General features: G+C 36.1%; 1 non-coding gene across 1 annotated transcript; it reads right to left on the reverse strand.

Annotated features, from left to right (window-relative positions):
* Positions 1–3,934: 3,934 nt before the first annotated feature.
* Positions 3,935–4,042, reverse strand: LOC112787520 (small nucleolar RNA R71). Its single transcript, XR_003194929.1, has one exon. It is a non-coding gene; the product is annotated as a small nucleolar RNA R71 (small nucleolar RNA).
* Between the last annotated feature and the right edge of the window lie 1,316 nt (positions 4,043–5,358).

A 5,358-nucleotide genomic window follows, 5' to 3' on the forward strand; every position in this document is an offset into this window, starting at 1 on the left:
ATTCAGTCATTCATCAATTATTCACAATTAGGCTTTTAGATGCAGTTTCTAGAGAGAGGCTCTCTCCTCTCTCTAGGTTTTAGGATTTTAGGATTAGCTTTTCTTAATTTTAGATTCTACTCTGCTTTAATTTAGTTTTCCTTATACTTTTATTTGTTCTAGTACTCTGGTTTATCTATTTTTCTTGTTGATTCTCTTCTTTTCCAATTTGGTTTATGAACCTTCCAATGTTAAACGCCAGAAACACGTCACGAACCAGAGTTGAACGCCAAAAACACGTTACAACTTGGCGTTCAACTCCAAAAGAAGCCTCTGCACGTGGAAAGCTAAAGCTCAGCCCAAGCACACACCAAGTGGGCCCCGGAAGTGGATTTATGCATCAATTACTTACTTTTGTAAACCCTAGTAGCTAGTTTAGTATAAATAGGACTTTTTACTATTGTATTAGACATCTTATGATCTTTGGAAGATCCGGGATTGTATTTTTGATCCTGTGATCACGTTTTGGGGGCTGGCCTCTCGGCCATGCCTGAACCTTTCACTTATGTATTTTCAATGGTAGAGTTTCTACACTCCATAGATTAAGGTGTGGAGCTCTGCTGTTCCTCATGAATTAATGCAAAGTACTACTGTTTTCTATTCAATTCAACTTGTTCCGCTTCTAAGATATCCATTCGCACCCAAGAATATGATGAATGTGATGATTATGTGACGCTCATCATCATTCTCACTTATGAACGCGTGCCTGACAAACACTTCCGTTCTACATGCAAACAAGCTAGAATGAGTATCTCTTAGATATCTAATACAGAGGACCGAGTCCGAGTTATTAGTATCTTCGTGGTATAAGTTAGAACCCATGGATGGCCATTCCTGAGATCCGGAAAGTCTAAACCTTGTCTGTGGTATTCCGAGTAGGATCTGGGAAGGGATGGCTGTGACAAACTTCAAACTCGCGAGTGCTGGGCATAGTGACAGACGCAAAAGGAGGGTGAATCCTATTCCAGTATGATCGAGAACCCCAGATGATTAGCCATGACGTGACAGAGCATTTGGACCTTTTTCACAAGAGGATGGGATGTAGCCGTTGACAACGGTGATGCCCTTACAGAAAGCTTGCCATGGAAAGGAGTAGGAAGGATTGGATGAAGACAGCAGGAAAGCAGAGGTTCAGAGGAACGAAAGCATCTCTATACGCTTGTCTGAAATTCTCACCAATGAATTACATAAGTGTTTCTATCTTTATTTTCTATTTATTTATCATTTATTTTCGAAAACTCCATAACCATTTGATATCCGCCTGACTGAGATTTACAAGGTGACCATAGCTTGCTTCATACCAACAATCTCCGTGGGATCGATCCTTACTCACGTAAGGTTTATTACTTGGACGACCCAGTGCACTTGCTGGTTAGTTGTGCGAAGTTGTGAAGTTATGTTTGGACCATGGTACTGTGCACCAGTTTTTGGCGCCATTGCCAGGGAAAGAACGAACAAATAATTTTACAACCTAATTTGAGTAACAATTTCGCATGTATCAAGTTTTTGGCGCCGTTGCCGGGGATTGTTCGAGTTTGGACAACTGACGGTTCATCTTGTTGCTCAGATTAGGTAATTTTCTTTTTGCTTTATTTTCAAAAATTTTTCAAAAAAAAAATCTTTCAAAAATTTCTCATCTGTTTTCGAAAATTATTCTAAAATTTTTTAAGAATGAATTCTAGTGTTTCATGAAGCATGTTGAAGCCTGACTGGCTGTAAAGCCATGTCTAAATTCATTTGGACTGGGGCTTCCAACCCAACATTATCAAGAGCAAGCTAGTTGTTGCTAATCCACCTGCTGCTGTTCCTGATCCACTTGATTTACATGCTAAAGCTTGACTGGCTATTAAGCCATGTCTAACCCTCAGATTGGAGCTTTAGACTAAGAGTGCAAGATTCCTGGAATTCATATTAAAAATTTTGGAATCCTTATTTTTTTTTTCACATTAATTTTCGAAAAATCCAAAAAAAAAATCATAAAATCATAAAAATCAAAAAAATATTTTGTGTTTCTTGTTTAAGTCTTGAGTCAATTTCAAGTTTGGTGTCAATTGCATTTTTTCTAAAAATTCTTTGCATTTTTCGAAAATTCATGCATTCATAGTGTTCTTCATGATCTTCAAGTTGTTCTTGGCCAGTCTTCTTGTTTGATCTTCATATTTTATTGTTTTGTGTCTTTTCTTGTTTTTCATATGCATTCTTGCATTCATAGTGTCTATACATGAAAATTTTTAAGTTTGGTGTCTTGCATGTTTTCTTTGCATATAAAAAATTTTCAAAAATATGTTCTTGATGTTCATCATGATCTTCAAAGTGTTCTTGGTGTTCATCTTGACATTCATAGCATTCTTGCATGCATTCATTGTTTTGATCCATAACTTTCATGCATCGAGTCTTTTTCATATTTTTCTCTCTCATCATTAAAAATTCAAAAATAAAAAAAAATATCTTTCCTTTTTTCACTCATAAAATTCGAAAATTTGAGTTGACTTTTTCAAAACTTTTTAAAATTTAGTTGTTTCTTATAAGTCAAATCAAATTTTCAATTTAAAAATCTTATCTTTTTCAAAAATCATATCTTTTTCATTTTCTCATTTATTTTCGAAAATTTTAAAAATATTTTTAAAAAATCTTTTTCTTAATCTTATCTCATAATTTTCGAAAATATCATCAACAATTAATGTTTTGATCCAAAAATTTCAAGTTTGTTACTTGCTTGTTAAGAAAGATTCAAACTTAAAGTTTTAGAATCATATCTTGTGATTTCTTGTGAACCAAGTCATTAATTGTGATTTGAAAAATCAAATCTTTTTCAAAACTAATTCTAATCATATCTTTTTATCATATCTTTTTTTTAATCTTATCTTTTTCAAAAATTTGATTTTCAAATATCTTTTCTAACTTCTTATCTTCTTATCTTTTCAAAATTGATTTTCAAATTTTTTTAACTAACTAATTGACTTTTTGTTTGTTTCTTATCTTTTTCAAAACTACCTAACTAACTCTCTCTCTCTAATTTTCGAAAATATCTTCCCTCTTTTTTAAAAATTCTTTTTAATTAACTAATTGTTTCAATTTTTAATTTTAATTTGATTTCATTCCTAATTTTCGAAAATCACTAACCATTTTTCAAAAAATAATTTTCGAAAATTCTCTTTCTCTCTCATCTCTTTCTATTTATTTATTCATCTACTAACACTTCATCTCACCCAAATTCGAACCCCCTCTTCCATCTATGTTCGAATTTTCTCTTCTTCCCTTCTTTACATTACATTCTTTTCTTCTTCTACTCACACAGGGGAACCTCTATACCTGGATAAAAAGGATCCCTATTATTATTTTTCTGTTCCCTCCTTTTCATATGAGCAGGAGCAAGGACAAGAATATTCTTGTTGAAGCAGACCCTGAACCTGAAAGGACTCTGAAGAGGAAACTAAGAGAAGCTAAAACACAACAATCCAGAGATAACCTTTCAGAAATTTTCGAACAAGAAAAGGATATGGAAGCCGAAAATAATAATAATGTAAGGAGGATGCCTGGTGACTTTACTGCACCTAATTCCAATTTACATGGAAGAAGCATCTCCATCCCTACCATTGGAGCAAACAACTTTGAGCTGAAATCTCAATTAGTTTCTCTGATGCAGCAGAACTGCAAGTTTCATGGACTTCCATCTAAAGATCCTTTTCAATTCTTAACTGAATTCTTGCAGATCTGTGATACTGTTAAGACTAATGGAGTAGATCCTGAAGTCTACAGGCTCATGCTTTTCCCTTTTGCTGTAAGAGACAGAGCTAGAGTGTGGTTGGACTCTCAACCCAAAGATAGCCTGAACTCCTGGGATAAGCTGGTCACGACTTTCTTAGCCAAGTTCTTTCCTCCTCAAAAGCTGAGTAAGCTTAGAGTGGATGTTCAAACCTTCAGACAGAAGGAAGGTGAATCCCTCTACGAAGCTTAGGAGAGATACAAGGAACTGACCAAAAAGTGTCCTTCTGACATGCTTTCAGAATGGACCATCCTGGATATATTCTATGATGGTCTGTCTGAATTAGCTAAGATGTCATTGGATACTTCTGTAGGTGGATCCATTCACCTAAAGAAAACGCCTACAGAAGCTCAAGAACTCATTGACATGTTTGCTAATAACCAGTTCATGTACACTTTTGAGAGGAATCCTGTGAATAATGAGACGCCTCAGAAGAAGGGAGTTCTTGAAATTGATACTCTGAATGCCATATTGGCCCAGAATAAAATATTAACTCAGCAAGTCAATATGATTTCTCAGAGTCTGAATGGAATGTAAGCTGCATCCAACAGTACTCAAGAGGCATCTTCTGAAGAAGAAGCTTATGATCCTGAGAACCCTGCAATAGCAGAGGTGAATTACATGGGTGAACCATATGGAAACACCTATAATCCCTCATGGAGAAATCACCCAAATCTCTCATGGAAGGATCAACAAAAGCCTCAACAAGGCTTTAATAATAGTGGAAGAAATAGGTTTAACAATAGTAAACCTTTTCCATCTTCCACTAAGCAACAGACAGAGAACTCTGAACAAAATACCTCTAATTTAGCAAACTTAGTCTCTGATCTATCTAAGGCCACTGTGAGTTTCATGAATGAAACAAGGTCCTCCATTAGAAATTTGGAAGCACAAGTGGGCCAGCTGAGTAAGAGGATCACTGAAAACCCTCCTAGTGCTCTCCCAAGCAATACAGAAAAAAATCCAAAAGGAGAGTGCAAGGCCATTAACATAGTCAACATGGCCGACCCTAGAGAGGAAGGGGAGAACGTGAATCCCAAGGAGGAAGACCTCTTGGGACGTACAATGATCAATAAGGAAATTCCCTCTGAGGAACCAAAGGAATCTGAGACTCATCTAGAGACCATAGAGATTCCATTGAACCTCCTTATGCCATTCATGAGCTCTGAAGAGTATTCTTCTTCTGAAGAGAATGAAGATGTTACTGAAGAGCAAGTTGCCAAGTTCCTTGGTGCAATCATGAAGCTGAATGCCAATTTATTTGGTGATGAGACTTGGGGAGATGAACCTCCCCTGTTCACCAATGAACTAAATGCATTGGATCAACTGAGATTGCCTCAGAAGAAACAGGATCCTGGAAAGTTCCTAATACCTTGTACCATAGGTACCATGACCTTTGAAAAGGCTCTATGTGACCTTGGGTCAGGAATAAACCTCATGCCACTCTCTGTAATGGAGAAACTGGGAATCTTTGAGGTACAAGCTGCTAAAATCTCATTAGAGATGGCAGACAATTCCAGAAAATAGGCTTATGGACAAGTAGAGGACATATT

The sequence above is a fragment of the Arachis hypogaea genome, chromosome 20 (assembly GCF_003086295.3).
Source record: "Arachis hypogaea cultivar Tifrunner chromosome 20, arahy.Tifrunner.gnm2.J5K5, whole genome shotgun sequence".
Classification (NCBI taxonomy): domain Eukaryota; kingdom Viridiplantae; phylum Streptophyta; class Magnoliopsida; order Fabales; family Fabaceae; genus Arachis; species Arachis hypogaea.